A 23,672-nucleotide genomic window follows, 5' to 3' on the forward strand; every position below is an offset into this window, starting at 1 on the left:
CCGCTCAGCTGCCGCCTGTTCACCCAGGAGGCGCGCCCGCGCCGCCGACACCTGACGTCAGTCATCGCCTGGTATAATTTATGCAAGAATTCGGCCCGGGTGGCTGTGGGTGGGGGCGCGCGGCGCGGAGGCGCGCAGGCGCTGGTGTGCTGGAGCCGCGGCGGCGGCGGCGACGGCGGCGGCAGCGGCGGCGGCGCGGGGGGTTGAGCTCTGGTGTTGCGGACGGACGCGCTCGTGCTCGGGAACTATCGGATTAAACTTGAATCGAGTGAAATTACACAAAGGAGAGAAGAGGAGAAAGGAGGACTTGGGGACCCCGGAGACCCTGAAACTCACCAGAGCCCAGTTCACCCGCGGCCAACTCTCTGCCTGTGAATTAAACCCCCCCTGGCAGCGGCAGCCCAGCTCAACTCCGTGGTCCGTTCTGGGTTTTGTTTTCCCCTCCGGCCGAGGGCACCGGCAGAGACCCCCCCCTCCCCGCCAACTGGGTGAGTGAGTTTCTCGGGGCTCCCTCCCGGGAGGAGGAGGAGCGGCGGCAGCGGCGGCAGGAAATTGCTACTTGGGGGAGATGGAGGAGTGAGAGGAGCGGAGTTGGGTCTGAGTGAGGAGTTGAGACTGTGCGATAGAGGGGAGGGGGGCGCAGGAGCTGGGAGGGGACCCTGGGGGGACAGGGCAGGGGCAGGCGGCGGCGGAGCAGCCGTGCTGATGAATAACCGCACGGCGACTCCTTCCCCCGGGTTACCCTGTTGTAACCCGGTGGTGGCGGCAGGAGCCGCCTGGACACAGCAGCAGCAGCCGCCGCCGCCGCCGCCGCCGCCGCCGCCAGGGTTGACGATCCCCACACACCCTGTGTGTCCCCGGGTGTTGGGGGGGGGTGGCTAACTTGCGGAGAGAATAACGTCCTCTGGGCGCCCCCCTCCTTCTAACTTTTGCCTCTGGGATAAAGGGGGACTATACACCGCGGTTTGGGGGGAGCAGACACGGGTCCGTTCCGATACGGGAGTGCTGGGTTGGGGGGGGTGGAGAGGCGGAGTGTTGCACAGTATGTGTGTAGGGTCACTTCCTTGGATGTAAATGGCTTTTTGTTGTGCTGCTGGGGGAGGAGGGAGGAGGACGGGGGACAGAAGTGAGTGAGTGTGTGTGTGTGTTTGTGTGTGTGCGTTTCCTCTCGCACTGCTGCTCGTCTCTTTCCTTTTCAGAGCACGAGTTACTAAGGGTTTTATTTTAAATAGAGAGAGAGGGTGAAAAAAAGTTGAGAGTAAAACTAACTGTGAGAAAGAGAAATGGGAAAGAGGAGAAGGGAGTAGATAAAAGAGAAGTGGCGGTGGCTATTCGAGAGAGAGAGAGAGAGAGAGAAGAGGAAGGACAGGACTCCGGGAATCACGACAGGGAGATCAGCCCCCCCTTCTCTTTTCTCTCCCCCTCTCCTCTCCTCTCCTCTCTCCTCCCCTCCCCGGACCTGACCACGCTGACTGCTCCCAGCAGCCGCCGCCGCCGCCACCGCCGCGGCAGCACAAGCGCTAAACAAAGTGAGTCCTTCCCATTGCCACGCGCATTTCATTTTCCTCTCGGAGGTTTCTCACGGAGGAATAACCTGTGAGGTTTGCTGGGTGGGGGAGTGGGGATGGGTGGGCAGGATAATCTTATGGCAACTGTGAGGCGAGGAAGTGCTGAATGGGGGAGGGAAAAAAGGGGGGGGGGAGGAAGGGAGAGAACACGAGGTGCTGGTGTTTGTCCTGAGAGCAGGAAAGTGCAGGAGAGGAGGGTCTGAATGGGAGCGACGGAGAGTTACACGCATTAGAGACAGGGGGATCCCGGGGCTCCTCGGCTGCTCCTAACAGCCGAAGAAGAAAGAAAGAGGGAAGGGAGACTAGGGGCGGGGAGGAGGGGGGGTGGGTTACTCGAGGGGGAGGAGGAGAAAAGAGATAACACTACCTTGCCGAGCTGGACTGGGGTTGGCGGTGGCGGCTGCTGCTGCATAATAGAGACTTAACCCTCGAAACCCAACTCCGCTTCTCTTCCTCCCCCCACCTTACCGTGCCTGGAGGTTAGGGGCAGAGAGTGGGTGGGGGTCACCAGGTGACTCCCAGAGGTGGTTGGGGTGGGTTTTTCTTTTAAAATAACAACGATTTTGAGGGTGAACGGAAAAGGTGGTTTGAGGCCAAGCGGTCAGTGGGGAGAGGAAGAGGAGGGGGAAGCAGCGAGGGTGGGAGGGGGATGGTGTTGTTTGTTTGATTCACACAGGGAGCTGGGCTTTACCGGAGGTTCGGTGTGCGTGTGTGTTTGCCCCACTGAGAGAACCGGATGAATGGGGTGGGTTTTTGTGGTGGTGCGGTGGAGGCAGTGAAAGCTGCTAAATGCGGGGCGGGTGGAAGTGAGAAGCGGACACTGTGTGTGTACATGTGTGTGGTGGTGGTGTATCTGTGTGTGTGTGTGGGGGGATTGTTGGTGAGTCTCCGGGAGAAGGAGCTGCAGGCAACGAGCAGCCATCATTACATTGCATTCATTTATCCTGATAGCATTACATAAGAGGAGGACACCCTCACTGTGGGAATATACCCCCCAAAACTAATTGCTCTGTTGCCTTTGTGAGTGCTCCCTAATAGGAAAGCGGTATTTATAGTGCACATGCCATATAGATCGGACGTTTTTTTTCCCCAGAGGTCACTTTTAGAGACTGTTCACGCCTCGGTTTAAAGTAGTTGTTTTTTTTTCCCCCTGAACAGACAATGGACAAAAGAAAAGTAGCAATCCACATGGGGAGTTTCCTTTTGAATTACTGGAATTAGGTACACTATCCAACTCTCCACGGGCTAAGTGTACTTTTTAGTTTTCTTTTTTGTATTATTTAACAAGGACATTTTTAATAGTTCGTTAAAAATTATTCATCACTTTGCTTGATTTCTGGAACACACCAAGCATTCTTATTAGCTTATTTTTAAAATGGAGATGTATATGCTCAGATTTTACTTTCAGAAAATCAGATTTTTAAACAATGTTTGTAGTGGGCAATACCTTCCCAAAAGGGATGTCTCTTCCCCCCCCCCACCCCGTTTTCTGTCTCAGTAAGTGGGGAAACACATTATACATAACAATCCAGTTGAAAAAAAATTTTTCTGTTCATTTCCTCACAGATCTGTTCTAAGGACGACAAAAAATCTTAATGACTATAGTCTTAGCAGCATGAGTAGCTGATTTATCCCAGTTATAATTTCCGTTAGTTTGCAGTAATGTGTAAGTATGTGTATATATATATATGTATATACACACACACATATGTATATAATCCCTATTAAAAATAACTCAGTGATTTTTATAAAGTTGAAATCCATAATTCCCTCCCAGCCCCCAATCACAAGAGTGCATCTGTCGCTTGGAGTGTTTTTGTCTTGCTGTTGTTGCACAACAGAGGCTCTCCAGTCTTTAACCTAAAATGGCAGCTTTAATTTGACTGGGGCCCATTCATTGACAATGATAATAAAAAGGCTGAAAGCTAGATGCTTGGGGCATATAGAAGAACTCTCCTCTGCATCTCTAGGTGATAATAAGGAAAAGACATTCTGAGCTTTCCAGATTGTTCACTAAAAGTTTTCCTGAAAATCATTAAAAATTGGCACTCTGCAGAAAAAATTTTAAAAAAGGAATTGGAGAGCTTGATAATACAAGTATCAGGAAATAATTTTGTTTTATTAAGAAACAGTGAATGTTGTAATAGTTTCCTTTTAGGTGACCTACTGAAAGGGGTGGTGGTGGAGATACCCTATTTGAATTAGACTTCTAACAGGTGATTATTCTAATCATAGAATTCAGCAATCTGTCCAGGTTTTGTGGTGTACTCTATATACACAATATCTTCACAATGTTTAAAGTATTTTTTTCCTTTTATGATACAGAATGAGAATATGATGAATTCTATCATAGTTCCACATTTTCCACTTTTAAACAGTTTTTAGTTAAGGCAAAATAGTACTTCAGAATGTTATTTCCAGTCTAAGGTAAAGTTATGCTACTTTAGAAATGGATTTATTTCAAAATACATATAACTTTTTTCTCCGTACTCTATTATAGAAAAGTAGGAGGAAATATGCAGGAAGGTTACCATGAATAGTTTTGGGGTGCTACATTACCTCTTTTGAAGAAAAATGGTTAGCTTTCAAAACAATTCTGCAAACACAATGTAAAAGACAAGTTTTAAAAATAGTACTTTTATATACTTAGCTTTTCCTTTTCAACTTTAAAAATGGCATTTTCAAGGGTTCATCCATAATTGGTTGTTTGTTAGTGTAAATTTCAGTTCTGTAATAAGTATCTCTTGTGTTTTAAAATCTTATATATTAGACTTAATATTATTTAATTATGGGAAACTCCAGTTTGAAAGATGTCCATTTTAATAGGAAAGGAAGAGAATAAGTGAGGAGGATGATATTGATATCCATATGGTAGTTGTAATGAAACCAAATACTTTCAAATTTGTGTGAAAAACTTTTAAGGTCAAATTCAGCTTAAAGATGGTTAATTTGGTAACATTGGGACAATGTAAAATACTAGTTAAGAATCTCAGAACTTTTTCTTCATATAGACATGTAAACTCAATACCTAAAAATACTACTTTGTAGTCTAACAATTTTATTAAATGAAAAGAACACATACATTTAAAAAGTTTTTGTTACAAGAGAACTCTTCAAGTGTTTTGATGCATACACAGGAAATGTGTAAGAGTAATGTCACTTGTCAGTTTATTGTAGCTCTTCCACAAAAGCACTGTGCAATTTTTAATTCCTATATTCCAGTGAGAATTTTGTAAGAAAATAACTATAATTTAATTATTTAAAAAGTTTAAATATAAAATATTTTAATTTAAAATGTCAAAAGAATAAACGATTCGTAGTGGTAATTCTTCTGTCACTCGGGAATCCAGTGTAGGTCTTCATGTTTGATAGAGGATGCCACAGTCAGTTATAAATGTTAATATGAATAAGGTGCTGCAAGAATAAACATGCTCAGTCAAGGCAAAAGTGTGTTACTAGAAAAATGACCCCCTCCACTCCAAACTTTAGATATGTTCAGGCAGGAAATGACTTCCCTCCTGATCAAATGAACTTTATGTAAGGACAATAAAGGAAAAAGACATTATCTTACATTGGTCTATCTATTTAAAAGGAAAGAGAAGGAATATTTTATTGAAGTATGAGATCATGGTAGGAATGTTCTAATGTAATGTAAGTCTTTGGATTGGCACGGTAATTCCGAATGAGTCCATTTGTCTTAATTTTTACATCACTTTTTTGTGATTTATCAGTTTATCAGTTAGCTGTAAAAATCTGTAAGACTAGATTTAGTATTCTTAAAAAATGTATAAAGTAGGTCAAGGATTAATAAGAGTACTAGGATGACAAAAGCAATGTGTGTGTATGTGTTTGTGTGTATACACCTGTAAGTGAACTAAGATTTGATACAAAGTTTACAAATAAAACCAATATGTTAAAATGACCACCACTCCATTAGTTTAACAGATATTACCTTCTCTTGTCCTTCCATTGAACACACTATTTGCTATTACCACTAAATAAAATGTCTATGCTGACATCTAAGATTAATACTATAGCTAAACGGAAAATGTTGAAGATCACTTGGACTTTAATTCCATTATTCTAATTCAAATATTACTTGAAATCTTATAATGGCAGGATTATGATTATGAGCTGGGAAATTATCTTAGGTAATCATCAGTTATGAATATTCTTTTATTTTTAATAGGATACAAAAATATTAAATCAAACTACAGCTTTGTCACCAAAATATGTACAAAATATGTACTCAAATAGAAAAAAGACCTATAATAGTGTTATCAAATAGAAACCCTGCAGTGTGGAGTACTGAGTAGAGAGAACGGTGGGCCTGGAGTCAAGCAGACATGGGTTCAAATCACATCTCTGATACTTGACTAGCTATATGACCATCAATAAATCATCTAACCTCTGAGTCTCTATTTTCTCATCTGTAAAATGGTGATTATAAAACCTCTGTCTACTTTGTGGGTAAGCTCAAGTGAGGTAACAAATTAAGTACTTTGCAAAATTTAAAATGTTACATAAATGGTTATTATTTCATTCATTCAACAACAAAGATGTATTAAGTACCTGTTAGATGTAAAGCACTATGCTAAGTGGTAGAGGTAAAGAAAGATTGGATAAGATATTGTCCCTGCTTCTTGGAACTCAAAATATATGAGGAGCAATTATATATACATATATATAATTGCTCCTCATGTTTTATTATATATATGTGTGTATATATAATATACATATATATATATATATATACACACACACACATACACATATATGGAAAGATACAATAAACATCTGCTAATAGCTGTAGTATATAAATAAAGAAAGCACTATATCAGGTTCAGTGGTGAGAAGGATTCATCTCAGATAGGAATGACCAGTGAAGGCTTTAGGGAGAAGTGAGGTTTGAGCTAGGGTTTAATGGGTATCAGGATTTTAGCAAATGGAAATAGAAGGATGGTACAGGCGTTACTGGCAATTTTAGAGCGGGAAAGGACCTTAGAGAATTAGCCCAATCTCTTTCCACAGATAAGGAAACTGAGGTTCATAGAGGTAAGTCTATTTGTCTATCTAATAAAACTACTTAGTCATAGAGCCAGTTCTAGGAATCAGGCCTTTTGAGTATGCCAAGATGACTTTCACTATGCCATACCGCCTCCTGTCCTAAAATTACTTCTCAATAGGCATCTTCTCTTTTAGAAAGTCCTAGGAGAATATGACAGTAGATTTTTAAAAAATGCTTGTAAATAGGTATAAGTTCATTGTGAAATATTGTTGGCATTAAAAAAAAATCCCTATAATTAATCATATAGAAAAGATTAGTGGCTATTTCAAAGTTTGATAACTTTTAAATGGAAAGACATAAATATTTTAGTTATATTCCTTTCTACTATTGTAATGTTAGGTACATGCAGGTGTGATTGATTTTCCTTAGCATACTTTGTTGAAGAAAGAGATAACTTTGGACTTTCCTTTGAAATTTCAAAAATTTGATTTCTTCTTTGTAATATGCTAGAAGAGATGAAATTAGAATGTGACTGGAAGACTACTTATAGGGTAGGTTGTAGAGGAATATTCTTGTTCCGCCCTGGATTGGATTAGATGGCCTCTCTGGTCACTTCTAACTGACATTCTGTGATAACTGAAATGTTTTCTTATGAACCTTTTACATAATGTTTATAACTCAAGTGGAAAATAGATCTTAAAATAATGATAATTACTACAAAGATTAATAATTGAGATTTGTTTCAAACCTTGTACTTGTATAGAATTGGGAATATGCTATGTTTTAATGGCTCTTGAAGTACTTTTGTTAGATTTTAGAGATAAGTTAGTTATGCAGCTGCCTGTCATGGATTCAGATATGATCCTGGGGGCAGTCAGTTCCGGACTAGTTCTTACTCTACAGTTCATACCATTTTTTGCCACCATATTCTTTTCTTCCTCTTTGGCAGTTTATGGAAGATCCTTCAGTTTTATGGACCTAGAAGTTGAGGTGGTTGTCCATACAACTAATAATTTGACCAATTTCTTCCCAGCAAACTCTTCTTTGCTCTCCTAGTGGTATGTTTGCGATTGGTGACACCAATAAACACATGCAATTAATAGAGTGTGCTTATAATTGTTGCAGCTCCACACCATTGCTACACTTGGCCACACTCCATTTTTTTGTACTTCGATACTGGGGAAGTAATAGTGAAGGAATCAAGAGGCTGTCATTATGTTACCAGTTATGTAAGTGATGCAATAAGGCCCGTGGGCCCCTAGTAGATTGCCATTGTGGCCCCCTATGTTTTCAGTGCTATATATTCCTCCTTGAGGGAGTTACATGCAATTTTAAGAGAGGGTTGCAATATTGCTCATGTGATAGAAATAAATTGAATAATTATCTAGAAAAAAAAGAGCATGTACAGAATCTTACCTAATCCTAATCATTGAGGAAACTAAGTTATTTTTTGAATATATTGTTATCCTTGAAGATACTGATTATTTAAGTGTAGCAAATTGAGTCTTAGTTATCTCTGGCTTAAGCAAATTATGAGAGAAATCAGCTTGAACTAATTTAAAAAAACTTAAAATTTTCTGATTTTAAATGTTCTATGAGACACTAAGTGATAGGAGACCTCAATACTGATCTGTAATGATTTTTTAATAGACTTTTCCCCCTCCCCACCATTTTATAAATATGCATCTGATTTACTCACTTTTGCTTTTAAAACGAGACTTTCATTAATATTGTGAATAAAGAAGTCAAAAACTATTTTCTTAAGTAGAATTGATTACACTAGTAGCAATTATAAGGATGCTTTTGTTATTTGTTACATTTTTCTTTTAGGTTATTTCTGGTACCTGTTTTGACCGTACATTCAATGGTTTTATTTTTATTTTATTTTTTCTTTTTCCAAGCAGGACAGGTTGTAGTCCTCTACAGGACCAGGTTAGTATTTTTTGGTTGCTAGGAGGAGAAGCTTTGTGTGAAAGGGTTACTTTTTTTGCTTTTGGATTAGTTGAATGTTATGACTAAACTGACCTTAAGAGTAGTGAAGCTTTTGTGGAATAGGATTGAAAGCCTTAATTTGATTGTTTGGATTTAAGGTACTTCGAAAATAGAATTCTGTATGTTTTTTAAATACAGTGTCTTTGGAATCTGTTGTCTCATTTGATCTTCACAATAATAGATATTGTGATTTATCAAATTCCTTCTCTGAGCGAAGGTGGTCAAATGGAAAGCCCCTTGTAGAAGGGTTAAATGACTCCTATGATGGGGTTTTAAGTGGAAGAATAAGAAGGATGTGTGTGTGTGTGTGTGTGTTATGTATATATACGCGTGTGCATGTGCATTTGTACAGGTGTGTGCATATACATGTGCCTGTCTATGAATAGGGTGGAGGTTGTCTATCTTTCAGGGAGACAATAGAGTAATTGAAGAGAATGTAGAACAGGTAATATGGCTGTTTGGAGTTTCTTGCCATTGTTTTCATCAATATTGAGAATCAGGCAAGAGTCTCCTGTTGCTGAGGCTCTGTAATCAATACGTTTCTACCATTGGCTGTAAGGCTTGATACTTGCTATTGCTGTTGTATGTTTAGTTAGCAAACTCAGTGAGAATATAGAGCATGGGGGGGGTAGGAGTCGGGGTGAGGGTGGGGTTTTATGTAGCAGAATGAAGAAAATTAGATCATGGTAGATTTAACATTATATCTGTTTCCCCCTCTTCCTGTGTATGTCTGTGTGTATATATGTTATATGTATGTATGAGTGTATTCCTAGACTTCTGTGCCATATGCTATCTTTCTGTAATATAATATGTGTGATAGTTGGATTGTTTATGAGTTTTTTTCATTAAGAGTTTTAGTTATTTGGGAGTAATTTTGCTTACCAAAAAGCCCATGTCCTTTCCTCCCCTCTTCCCACCCCCAACCCCCATCCTGTACTACCTCAAAAAAAACCCCAAAAACCAATCCTATGAAAATTAGAGTGAAAAAAACCTAATCAATCAGACATTGAAAACCCAATAAAAATTTGATATTAATATTTTCAATACTCCTAAGAACTGCCACACATCAGAATATATACATCTAATGGGTAGAAAGCCTTGGTAGCATCAAGTTTCCAAAGCAAATATTTTGCCATTAAACTAGGAAAATAACTCAACCTAGCAGATTTTTTTCTAAAATTCTTAACATACTTTGTTGTAGTTATGAACCTTCATGACTATGACCATGTTTGATAACTATGTTACTTTCAGGTAACTATAGGTATATGATAAAGTAAATATCTTATTTTTAAGGGTATACTGTCTTGTACCCTATTTAATGGGAGAATGATTATAACATTAAGGTAAATACCTTGCCTTGCTTTGAAATGGGATCCTTAACTTAAAGTAACTAAACTTTTAAAAAGTCTCTCACTCTGATAGCTTTATTATCTTATGTATATCTACTTGCTGGTTATTGCATTTTTACTTTAGCCAACCTCAAACTTAGGAATTTTATAAAATATACACACTGAAATATTTTAATCATTTCAAAATTTTTTGAGTTATGAACTATTTTTAAAATGGCTTGAATGGTTTGTTCTTCCTTTTCTGCTTCTCTCTGTTAGATGTTTGATAGGACAAAATAAAACTAAATAGGAATAGAATGAATGCTTGTTGAATTAGATTGGAATCATAGTATTTTAGAGGGAGCAGGAAGGCACTTGGAAGATCACCTGTTCCTAAAGTGTGTAACCCAGGAAAGAAAAAACCTTAGTCAAATATTTTGGCAAAGGTCTATCATAGTATATACCATATCAGCACATACTATTCTTTGTTAAAATGTTATATGGTATTGTTGCATACTATATTACTAATGGAACATAATGGCTTAAAATGAACAAATGACATGAAGTAGTGATTAGGTAATTAATATTATTTTCATTCTTCTCTAGGTACTGAATTGGCAACTCATATTTATGTGTACTTTTGATGTTAATAAATCATTTTTAGTTATGTTGTTTTACAAAATAATGATGTTACCTAATATTCTTGGTTACATAGAGGTAATTCAGAAGCATAGCTGCTTAAAATGGAGTTACCATTTAGAATCATAGACTATTAGCCCTGAGATGTATAGAGTCCTTAGAAACCATGTAGTCCAGCTTATTAATTTTATAAACAGAGAAACTTATGCTTAGAGAAGTAGAGAAACCTGCCTAAGATTTCGTAGCTGGTTTGTGGCAAAGTCTGAATAAGAACTTCAGTTCAGTGATTTTCCTAATTCTGCCCTGCTTACCATGCTAATTGTAACGTTTGGCCTTGTAGGACAGAACTGGACTACAGTTCTGAGTGGAAACTGCAGAGAGGTATATTTAAATTTGATATAAGGAAAAACTTTATAACAAGCAGAGCTATCTATGCACAAATATAATAAAATACAAGCAAAGATGGGATTATGATTTGTCAGGTATACCATGTTTCAGTGGGAATTGGTTTTTGGGTTTGGGTTGGGCTAGATGGCTGCTGAGTTTCCTTCAGATTCTAAAATTCTTCTATTCTGTGATTCATTTATGGTATATGGTTATTAGAATATTTATTAGTTACCAAACTTATGCTCTGTTATTTCTGTAATTAAAGCTACACCTGTATTTGTTGTATATTTCTTGCCTTTTTTCAGACTTGTAATTCTTCTGAAGCACTGTTAACACTAACACAAATGATCAGCTATAATTATTAAATTGCATCAGGTCTGGAAGACTGGCAGGCATCATGGTACAGTGGAAAGCACTCACTGGCTTTGAAGTCAGAGAGTAGAGACTGAAATTCTACCTGTAACATTTATTATATGTGTGACCATTTCTCTGATTTCCTCATCTATAAAATTATGGGGTTGGACTAATTAGCACCTGAGGGCCTTTCCAGGTCTAAATCTGTGATCTTTTAGATGGCATTAAAGTATTTTTAGGCTATTGTGGACCAGAGACCAGGTGGCGGGTAGGTGGCTCAGTGGACCAGAGGGCTAGGCTTGGAGTCAGGAAGATTTGAATTTAAATCTGACCTGAGATACTTACTTAGCTGTGTGACCCTGAGCAAGTCACTTAACCTGTGTTTGCCTTAACCCACTGGAGAAGGAAATGGCAAACCACTCCAGCATCTTTGCCAAGAAAACCCCATGGACAGCATGGTTCATAGGGTCACAAAGAGTCCGACAGGACAGAATAACTGAACAACAACAAAAAGGACCAGAAAACCATAGGATGTTTCTCTCATATGTCTGAGTTATACATCCTTAGATCTCGCAGATTTGGCTTAGTCTTTCCTTTATAGTTTTGCTTCTGATAAATGCGTTAGAGTTTTAGTTCTTCTAGGAAATAAACAATAGATTATCAATTATTTTTTGAATGGGGGATGAGTTGTCAGTGGAAATAAAAACAAGTCTTCCTTTAACTGGAGAAGAAAGGCTATGGTACACTTTCCTTTTGTTTCTGTGGCTATCCAGAATTTCAGGAGCTGAAAAGATGAAAGCTAGACTATTCTTATTTCCCTTTTTTTGTTTATGAGTGGCTCCAAGAGAGAATAAAGATTACCTTGAACAGTTCTGTTTGACTGACTCAGGACAATGGAAGAGTATCCTACACTTAGACTTTCCAAATCTGTCCCTATAAAATTGCATCTTATATAAACAGAAATCAAAGAGGTTGAATATAACTAAATGATATCTGGCTATTAGCAATGGAACATCTCTTAACCAAAATTTCAAAGCTTTTGAAATGGAAACTCATTTCTTCATGATGTGACTGGAAGGAATTTAACCTCATGTTTATTGCTATATGTGTTGGAATGCTTACAATGTCTCAATCCATCCAAGCTACTACCATTAGGTTCCTTGCATAGCACCTAACCCCTTTTCTTAAAACCTTCCCCACTATTTTCTTTTGAAATAACAACTGCTTAGCAAATGATTTGTCTTTGCCAGCGTGTAAACAAATAAGCCACTGTTTGCCTCTGACTAGGTTGGAAGGAGTGGGAGAGAACTAGTCAGTTTTCATTTTCTACCCAGCCATATATCATCATCCTTCTTCCTTATCTCTGTTTCTCCCCAGTATTTCTAAGCTTTGAAGATATGCATCATCAGTGCTATGATCTACTCCTAATTCTATAGGGGAGAAGCAATGAGCTGGACCTGTACCAACTTTCTGGTCAATTTTCTTCTGGACCTATCTATAAAATAGAACAGATATTTGGTTTCAAGAAACTAATATAGTTATTATTAAGGCATAAAAATAACTTAAATCTAGACCTGTGATCTCATCCATGTAGGGAACTCCCTGTATGAAAAATGTTTCTTTTAATGAAGTTTAGCACATGGTCTTTAAGTTCTAGTCTTTGTTTGTTTGTTTTCAGGCAGTTGGGGTTAAGTGACTTGCCCAGGGTCACACAGCTAGTAAGTGTCAAGTGTTTTGGCCAGATTTGAACTCAAGTCCTCCTGACTTCAGGGCCGGTGCTCTATCCACTGCACCACCTAGCTGCCCCTAAGTTCTAGTCTTAATTGTCTGGGACACTGGGATTAAGTGACATGTCCAGGGTCATATGGTTAGCTGGTCAGTGTTAAGGGTCAGATTTAAAACCATTTCTTCTTGACTGCAAGGTCAGTACTCTCTACATGCACAACACCCCCACCCCCAATACTGTAGTATAGATGTAGCAAAATAATGAACAATAACAATTCCTAGCAATGTATGTATACATATATGAATATACATTAAAGACATTCAAGTGCCTATTATTGGATAATGAGGAAAATGCAAAGATGAACAAATTACTGTCTATGCCATCAACGTTCTTGCAATCTATAAAATATTTCCTCACTTTCTCCCTCACCTTACATCCAATAAGCTTCTAAATTGGGTTGCTTCTACCGCCAAAACACCTCTCCCATTCCGTCTTTTCCATTTCCACTGGTTCCACCTAAATTTAGGATCTCATTAGCTGAAGTAGTCTCCCAACTGGTCTCTACTTCTCTCTTCATTACATCTTACCCTCTGCTGACAGATTAATTTTCTTATAGTTCTGATCGTGTTGCCTTCTCCATCTCCTCTTACCCTTCACCCCCTCCATTAAAAACCTCAACTAGTTCCCTATTGCCTTTTGAGTAAAATCCAGATTTCTTGGCTTGGTGTTAAATGTAGTCTATCTCTGGTAGTGCTCTGCCTTCCTAACCTTATACCCATGATCTCCCTTCATACATCTTATATATACTTGTACTTGACTTATATAGTCAAGCTGAAATACATGCCATATACTGAACATCTGGGCTTTTCTGTCTCCATAATTTGGTTGTTTCTACTCAGAAATACCTGATTAAACTCTTTTCCCTCCCCCTTCCCCTCTTCTTCCTGTATAAATCCTACCCATTATCCTTTTTAGGAACCTTCAGATCAGGAACACTTTTTCCCCATAAACCTATGTTCTATCTCCTAAAAAACAAACAAACAAAAAACCCCAAAATCCAGCTCCCTTCAGTGAACCTTTACATTATGCTGAATTCTTCTTATAGAACTTGTGATATGTTATGTATTATTAATTTATGTACTTTTTTTTTTTAATCTCCCACATTAGACTTAAGTTCCTTGATGGCAAGGACTACTTTATTCTTTGAATTTCTCCTTCTCTTCTCTTCTGCGCATCTTGCACGTGGAAGTTATTAAAAGTTTTAAATAAAAAAGTTATAACTATTGCCTGGAAATTCTTAATTTTTAAAAAACAATTTCATATTTTATTTTAAATCTAAAATATTTTAATTATGATGGCTCACAATTAGACTTTAAAATTCAAGTCTCTTTTTGCATTTTAGCATTCATCTTCAGATGCTGTACCTTTTATTAAGAAAATTACTTTGGCATGAAGGTATTATACTGAAGTACATATATTATTGCAAAGGTAGACAATATTCTTTGTGTCCCATTAAAAATGAACAGTTTTTCACAGTATTAAAATGAAAATTTGAGGATTATTTTAGGAAATGACATAAAAAGCAGTTGTGGTGAATGGTGGGATAGATTATTTTCTTTTTTGAGGCTTTATTCTAAAAGCTTAATAATTTTAAAATGAAAATTATTGTATTTTAACATTTATATTTGATATTGGATGAAGTTCTAATCTTGTTCATTGTGGCATGAAGTTTAACCTGAGGAGTGTAAAGTGAAAGTTTTAGCAGGTCCTATAAAATTGTAAAGCTTGGAGTTCAGATCTGGTGATCAACTCTATAGCTGTTTTTTAGGGATTAGTCTAACAGTGTGGAGGGATTCATCATCACAAGGTTGGCCGCTAGGTTATGAATAACTCGTGAAGTTGGTCTTTTTAACTGGGGTTGGGTAGACATTAGGTATTACTGTAATTTGCATAAGTGGAAAGAGTACCAAAACATACAACTTTTTCAGAAATAGTAAATACTCTTAACATCATCTATGAATTTTACTCCAAATTCTTGTTGAGTGTTATTACAATACATTGAAAAGCAAAGCTCTAAATAAACATGTTAAGTATAAAACACTATGGAAATATTAACTGGTACCCACAGTACTTTGTGAGTATGACAAATAGGTTAAAATGGATAATTAGTTTAATCTCTGAAAGCATAGTCTACTTTTAATATGGTATTAGAAGGAATAGAATAGGTTTGATGATTTTCTGCATGTTAATACAGCCATTCTGGAGTAAATATAAAAATATTTTCTTTAGGGTATATGTGAAGTTTTATGCTATATTATTGGAGAAAAATTCTTATTAGATTTATTTTGTAGCAACTAAAAACTTATTGAATGGTAGCTCCTATTTCCATATTTCCACAGTAGTTTTTACCATAATTAATGTATTTAATATTTGAAAGTAATTACTTTGTTAAGGCAGTTGACTTCAAATTTACTTAGCCAACTTTCTTCTCAAGAGCACTTAAAAACAAGTGACATATCTCAAAAGATTTATCTAGGGTCTCGGTTGGCTTAATTTCACCTTTAAATATCTATTAGCTTCATTAATAAGTCTGTCTAAAAATAGTATATGTATATATGTGTGCAAGTTATAAGAGAAGGATATATTGAATCTGAGAATCTGTGAATGTCAGAATTGCAATGACCTTTAGGGTCATCCAACCCAAACCATACCAAGAGCTTTTCTCTTTCTTCGTACTCCTTGAATGTAAGTTCAGTCAATCAGCAATCTTTTTGTTAAGTGCTTACTATGTTCCAGGAATTGTACTAAGGGTCAGGGATACAAAGGAAAAAAAGAAAGTATTCTCTGCTCTTAAGGAACTTAAAATATAAAGCAGAATGCTCTCCTCCTGGCCAAATATAAGCTTCTTGAGAGTAGAAATTTGTATTTTTGTCTCTGTCCCCAGAGGCTAGCACAATGCTTTGCACAGAAGTGCTTAAAAGATGTTAATTAAATTGATTCTTATGTCATGTAATACTGTTGGCTCTGTTTTCCTTCTTGAAATTCTGACCTCTCTTAGCTTTTGTGACAGATACCACATTCTTCTGGTTTTTAGATGACCTTTGAGATCGCTGCCTATACACTATGATCCATGTCCTCTTTCCTCCTTCTTGTCTTTCCCTTGATGGCCTTTCTTCCTCTTGCTGGAAGAATGTTGGTGGCTCATAAGGTTCCATTTGCCAAAGGAAAAATAAAAGGGCCAATTTCATGTACTCCAATAATATTAGCAATTGTTGTTCAGTTGTGTCTGACTCTGTGACCCCATTCGGTGTTTTCTTGGCAGAGATATTGGAGTGGTTTGCCATTTCCTTCTTGAGCTCATTTTACAGATGAGGAAACTGAGGCAAACAGGGTTAAGTGACTTGCCCAGGATCACACAGCTAGTGAATGGGGCTGAGTTTGAACTCAGGTCTTCCTGACTCCAGGCCCAGTGCTCTATCCCCCTACCTGCTCAATTTGAACTATTACATGTGGCTAACTCCTAAAATTCCGGTTCCTTATTTCTATCAGAGTACTAGATAGCTCTACTTAGATGTCCTGTCAACACCACAGATTCAACATATTCCAATGCACATTCATCATGTTTCCTCCCCAAATATATCCTGTTTCTGACTTCCTATTGCTGTCAATGGAACCATCATTTTTTTCTTGTCACTGACGCTTGAAATATTGAAACTAAAGCTCCTCCTCCTCCTTCCACACCTTATATTCTGACCTATGAAATCCTATCCACCCTTTATAATCTGGCTCAAATGCTACTTCTTTGAAGCATTCTCTGATCTTTCCAGCCAGAAGTTGTATCTTCCTCTTCTTTCTTTGTATTCTTTTAAAAATCTTTGTCATATTTTGCCTTGTATTGTTGTGTTTTCCCACCTTTTTCCTTCTTTATGCTTTCTGTATGCCTAGATTATTCTTTGTCCCCTTCTTTGCTTGTTGAATTCCTACCTATCCTTTATAGAACAAACCAAATGCTACTATTTCCATGAAGCCTCCCCCAGTTGGTAATGACTTTTCCCTTTTTGGCCCTCAAATAACTCTGTACCTCTCTTATGCACTTATGTCTTTTGTATTAGTTATTTGTGTGTATAGCATATCTCCCTTCTAGACTCACCAGGAGGTAAGAGTTTGTCTTATCTGAACTTTGTATTTCCTCTAGTGCCTACCGGAATCTTCTGCATACAGTAGGCATTTAAACATTTGTAGAAATTGAAATTGTTTGTGTATCACCTCCCATACTAGAGTATAAGTTCCATGATGACAGGGGTTACATTTTATTCACTGTATTGTACAAAGTACCTAGTGTAGTACCTACGCATAGGAGGCACTCAAATGAGTGAATGTCATGCATAAGATACAGGCATTCCATAACTTAAGAATACTTGACTTGTAAGTGATTTGCATGTTAATGGGTGGAGCCTATGTTTTTAACTTATAAAAGCAGGCTCTTTCTTCCAATCTCACGTTCCCCAATTTCATTTATGTATGTGTAGTTAAATTAGCAGTACACAGGAATCTTTGCCTTATCTTCCCTTCCATCCCATTGAGCTCTTTTCCCTTTGGTGGAATGGAAGAGGGGAATTCCGAGCATCTCTAGTAAGAACCTGGAAGGTTCTCACCTCCCCCCCCCCCAACTATTTTAATCAATGGTGATTTGCTGTAGTTGAAATAATATACTTTAAGGTACTGTATGGATTAAGACTATGCCTTTTTTTTTTTTTTTTTTACTGGCCTGGGAACCCAAACATTTATAGTATTTTTTTTGTGGAAAAAATCATTCAACATTTGAGACAGTTGACCTACAAAATTTTGGTATACAATTGGTTAGTTGAAGAATCTTTGTAAAGACATATGCCTTGTAGGGTAGGTGAAGGGTGAAGAGTGAAGTAGGATCAAGCCTTTTTGTAACTGGCATTGGAGGGGGTGCTAGCAGCATGGACCTGTCTTCTAAGCCAACTGCTAAATGTAGTTGTTTAGGGTGAGCCTCAAGAAATTTAAATTTCTGTAATAAAAAGCCATTTTGGAACTGGTTTATATAAGTGAAGAACTAAGAGGATCCCAAAGAGGAAAAACTAGTTATCAATACATGCTTATTATTATTAAAAGGAAAAGAATAGATTTCTTTTTTAATTTAATACTGCTGTAGAAGAAATATTTTTCATTCAAGGCTATGGAAATTATTTATATACTTTGGAAGCAATTAAGGTAATGTGTGTTTGAAATGTTTTGGAGGGATGAGTTTTTTAAGCCTTACTTCCTACTACCAAACCTTGTATTTTCTCCCTCTTTTTCTCACAAATTAAGAATATGAATTTACAAGTTCTTTTGTCTGGGGGATAGAGTCAGACTCTTAAATATCTCTAAATTGTTAAAGGTCCTTTATAGAACAACCCTAGAACTTTGCTAACTGTTATGAAGGATACAAACGTGTTTGTGACATAACATGTTCTCTGCTCTTAGGGGAATTTCCAGTTCAGTTGGGGAGAAAACGCTGACCCTTGTGAAACTATAAAAAATGAGGCATGCATCATTAAGTACTAGTCTCAATTTAGTAGGAATAGAGAAGTGAGTGGTTAGGGTGAGTAGTTAGTAAAGAGAACAGTCAAGTGATATTTCTTGGAGGAGATAGAACTTGAGGACAGTTCTGAACAACAGACATTCCTACCATTAGATTAGAATAGGTGGCCACAAGCAAAGATTGGTAAATGCATGTAGTGTTTGTATGGCACAAGCTAAACTAAGAGATAAGAGCCCAAGGAATGGCAGGTATGTTATTGTGAAAAGAGTGCTAGATTTGACATTGGAGGACCCAGGCACAAATCTTGTCTCTGTCAGGTACTTGCCTAAAAGTCATTCCATCCCTCGTGCTTCAGTTTCCTAATGAGAAGGTTGGACAACATTTATTTGAACAACAAAATTTATAAGATCCCTTTCAGCTCTAAAGGTAAACATAATGCATTTGTTCTATACAGTGTATGTGAAATGCCATCCAATTCTACATAGATTTGTAGAGGGGTACTTACTATGTGTACTAAATACTTATAAATCTTTTTTTTTTTTTTGAGGGAGGGGTCTGGACCTGTGATTTCATTGGTTTGGGGAAATTAATCCTGGTGTGTCAATTTCCTCAACCAATTCAGATTGACAGTTCTTCTATAACAGTTTTAGAGAATTGCCTGGGGCACTAATAGGTCAAATGCTTACCCACAGGTAGTACAGAGTGTGAATCTGTGTCAGCATTTCATACAGCATGCTGGCCTCTCCTATGCTTATATGCTTGTATGTCACTTCCCAGTTTATTATATAGTTTCACAGAAATGAATCTCAGGTTCTGTGGGCTCTCTTAATACAACGTAAGCTGCTTGACGGCAGAGACTGTTTCATTTGTATCTTTGTCTTCTTAGTGCCCAGCCCATCCCCCTAGACATAGAAGTTGCCTACTAAATGCTAGTCAATCAATTGATTGATGTAGAAATGGGGAGGAGGGGGAAAGTCAACTATGTAAGGTGGGCTTACTATATGAAAGAACTTCCAAAAAACATTGTACTGTCTTTTAGAGAGCAATTGTAGGCTTTTGAGGAACTGAGTTGAACAATCATGAAGAATGGGAGAGGTGCTTTAGGACTAGAAGAGGACAAATGTCCTACTTTTAAAAAGGGAGTAATGTGCCATTTTGTGACTTTAATTTCTGGCAAAGTACTAGAATATATTGTAGAAGGGTTGATTTGCAAATGTCTAGAAAGGGAAGCTTCATTGAGAGTCAGCATGGTGTCATCAAGAACAGGTCATGGCAGACTAACCTCACATCCTTTCTAATGGTGTTAATAGTCTGGTAAATCAGAAAATGGTGTAGAGAGTATATGTGCACTCACCTCCCAGGCTTGTTGCAAGGATCAAATGAGATAATATTTGTAAAACACTTTGTACGGTGCCTAGCACATAGTAGGCACTAAATAAATGCTAGTTATTATTGTTGTTGTTCTTGTTATAACAAAGCATTTGACAAAGCCTTTTATGGTATCCTTATGGACAAGTTAGAGAGAGGTAGAATAGATGATAGTACAGTTAAGTGGATTTAGAACTGTTTGAACAATTGGCCCCCCAAAATTGACATAATTGGGTTAGTGTCAACTTGGAGAGAGGCCTTATGTAGGAGTGTGCAGGAATCTTTCCTATCCATGGCTTTCTGCTTTTAAACATTTACATATATGACCTCGATGAAGGCATACATGGCTTGATTATTAAATTGTCTGGTGACATGAAGCTTGGAGAGATGATGAATGTGTTGGATATTGGGAAAAAAATCTCAAATTTAGAATGGTGAACTGAATCGAAGAAGATGAATAATAACAATGCTAATTCAAATTTATAATAACACTTTAAGACTTGCAGAGTCTTTTCCTCAAAATAATCCTGTGAAATAAGAAAGTTTCCACATTTTATGGGGAAATGAGCATTGGCTAGAAAGTTTCCAAGTGGGGATTTAAATCTAGTTGTCTTGATTTCAAGTCCAGGGCTCTTTCTACCATAGCATGTTGTGATAGAAAGGAGGGACACAATTTTTAAAAAGTAAATTTAAAATCTCACACTTGGGTTCAATAAACCAGTTGCACAAATAAGAATAGGAGATGAATAGCTAGACATGGTTGTTGTTTTTTTTTTCAGTCAACTACAGGCTCAGTATGATGCAGCAAACAAAAAAAAGCTAATGTAACCTTGGATTATATTAATAAAATCAGATTCCAGAATGAGGCGTATGTTGAGTCCTGATTTTCTTTATTCTGTTTAGACAACATCTGGAGTATTGTGTTTAGGCACCACATTTTAAAGATGGACTTTTGGGGAACATATCCAAAAGAGAGCACCCAGGATGATGAGAAGACAAGGGACCATGTCATAAAGATTGGTTGAAGTAATGGAAATCTTGGAGAATAGAAGAATTAGGAGATCACATAATAGCAGCCTTCATATATTTAAAGTACTCTTTTGTGGAAGGGAGGTCTGTACTTGTTTTGTATGGAATCAGAAGGCAGAACTAGGAGCAGTAGGTGGAATTGCAAGACAGATTTAGTGTTGTTTTGAAGGGAAATTAAAAAAAAAACAACAACCCCAGAACGTTCAACTGAAAGGTACCCTTTCTGGATTGGGCTGCCTTTGGAGGTAGTGAGTTCTTCCTTACTGGAGGTTTTCATGTAAAGGCTACATGACCACTTCTCAGTGATTTTGGAAAATGGATTCTTATTCAGTTAGAGATTAGTCTGTCCATGGGGTCCCTTCCAGCCTGTAAATTTGGTGATTTTTATTTGGTTAATTTTGCTTACGTAGAAATTTCCCTTATAGAACTTATTCATTTCATGTCAGTTCAATTCAACAAATTTTGTTGAGCACTTATTTTGTCAAAGATTTTGCGTCTTCTGAATGATGAATTAACTGATTATTATTATTATTATTATTACTATTTTACCTTTTTATCCTTAGTTCACAGAATCATAGAATCAGAATTACAGATTGTGAGTTGCAAGGGACTTTAGAGGTCATATAATCTACTACTCGGTATCTGTAGAATAATAACTTCTTCGGTTGACAACCCTAACAAGTGTCATAAAATGTAAGAATGAGTAACAGGGTAAAAACTTTCATGACTTCAAATCTTAGAACTGAAATAGACCTTTCCTTGAATAAGTTTTGTCTACTTCCCCCAAACAGGAGTTATATATACAAACATCCCTGACAACTATTCATCTCTCTTCTGTCTTAAGACTTCCAGAGATGGAAGTACATCTTGAAGTAGCCTGTTCTACTTTTGACAGCTTTAATTGTTAGAAACCTTTTTTTCTTGTAAGTAGCTGAAATGTATACCTCTCTTTTCCCTATCCACTGATCATAGTTCTGCTTTCTGGGGCTGAGCAGATAGCAGTGTGCTGTGATATAAGGAGTGATGAACCTGGGATCAGGAAGATCTAGGTTCAAATCCTATTTTAGTCACTTACTAGCTATGTGACTAGGAGCAAGTCATTAACCTCTCTGTGCTTTATTTTCTTCACTTTAAAATGAGCAAGTTGGACTTGATAGTTTCTAAGTTTCCTTCTAGCTCTATTTATATTGTCTTTCAACTATTTGAAAATAGCTATTGTTGTTTTCCTAAGTTTTTTCTTCACTAGGCAAAAGATATTTACGTCCTTTAAACAATACTTATATGGAATGATTTAAAGATGAATAAAACTTAATAAATCACCTTTCATCTTAATTCTGTCCTTTCTAAAATGTGGTACTCAAAATTGAGTACAATGGTTCAGATATAGTCTGACCCAGGAAGATTTAGCAGGCTTTTCCCCCTCCTTCATTATGACCATTACATTTCTATTAATTCATTTCAGTTTAGCAAACAATTATTAATACAATCTAAGATCATACTAACTTTTTTTGTGTGTGTTCCCCATCACATTGTTGAGTTACATTGAGCTTGTAATCTACTTAAACTCCTAGATCTTTTTGCATACAGATTGTTATCTGGTCATAACTTCCTGCCTTGAATAGATGTACATACGTACACACACACACACACACACATTTCTACATATATGTGTGTGTATATATATTTACAAATCTAAGTACAGAATTTTAGATGAATTTTTGTGTAAGGTAATCCTATAGATTCATCCTTTTTCTGCTAGTCAAGATCTCTTTGGATCCTGATCTGTCACTTTACGTATTATTTCTTTTCCAGCTTAATTTCATCAGCAAATTTAATAAACCTTCCATCTAAGCCTTCATCCAAATTACTGATTTAAATTGTTAGCAGAGCAGAACCAAGGACATATTTTAATGGTCCTCTTGATCAGCATTTTTGGAGTATAGTCATTCAGTTAGTTCTAAATTTGGTCAACTGTATTGTTGCCTAGGCCACAGTTTTTTGTCTTGTCCAAAAGGATATCATAAGAGACTTTGTTATATCTGTTGCTGAAATTTGGGTATGTTGCAACTGTACCATTCTTCTCATATACCAGATTAGTGACTTTGTCAGAAACAAGCATTGAGTTTATTTAGTTTGCTATGATTTTTTCTTTACTAACTTATGTTGGATAATAGTGAGCATCACTTCCAAGTGCTTAAAAGCCATAACTTGTATTTTTGAAAACATTTTTAATAGAATATAATTATTTTTTATAAATTTGTACTTGACAAATATCAATTTCTGTATGTAAAAAAATAGAAAAAGATTTGCATGTGAAATGCAATGAATCTCTAAAGCTTACCCTTTTCCAAGTGATTTTCCTAAAGTGCTTGCTGAGTGTTCAATCCTTTTACCCATCCCCTACTCAGTAATTTGCAGTGACTCCCTATTGCCTGTGGGATCAAATACAGAACCCTCTTTTTGGCATTCAAAATCCTTCATAACCTATCCCCCTCCTATCTTTCCAGTCTTCTTATACCTTATCCCCCACCAGGTACTCTTTGATTAAGTGACAATGGTCTCATGGCTGTTCCACAAAAAAGACAGTCAATATCTTGACTTTAGGCATTTTCTCTGGTTGTCCCCCATTCCTGGAATGATCTCCCTCCCCATTCTGCCTCCTCACTTGCCGGTCTTCTTCTTCTTCTTCTTCTTTTTTTTTTTTTTGCTTTTTAGGGAG

The 23,672-nt window shown here is 37.3% G+C and overlaps 1 protein-coding gene across 4 annotated transcripts in view; it reads left to right on the forward strand.

Annotated features, from left to right (window-relative positions):
• Positions 1-225: 225 nt before the first annotated feature.
• The window catches only part of LOC114053892 (chromodomain-helicase-DNA-binding protein 7), a 245,912-nt gene continuing 222,465 nt past the window's right edge, over positions 226-23,672 (forward strand). For all 4 annotated transcript variants that reach the window (XM_027877006.1, XM_027877008.1, XM_027877009.1 and 1 more), the window contains exon 1: positions 226-488. The gene's annotated coding sequence lies outside the window, so the exon portion shown is untranslated. The remainder of the gene's footprint in view (positions 489-23,672) is intronic.

This window comes from Vombatus ursinus, unplaced genomic scaffold (genome assembly GCF_900497805.2).
Source record: "Vombatus ursinus unplaced genomic scaffold, bare-nosed wombat genome assembly UNPS02014812.1, whole genome shotgun sequence".
In the NCBI taxonomy this organism is placed as follows: domain Eukaryota; kingdom Metazoa; phylum Chordata; class Mammalia; order Diprotodontia; family Vombatidae; genus Vombatus; species Vombatus ursinus.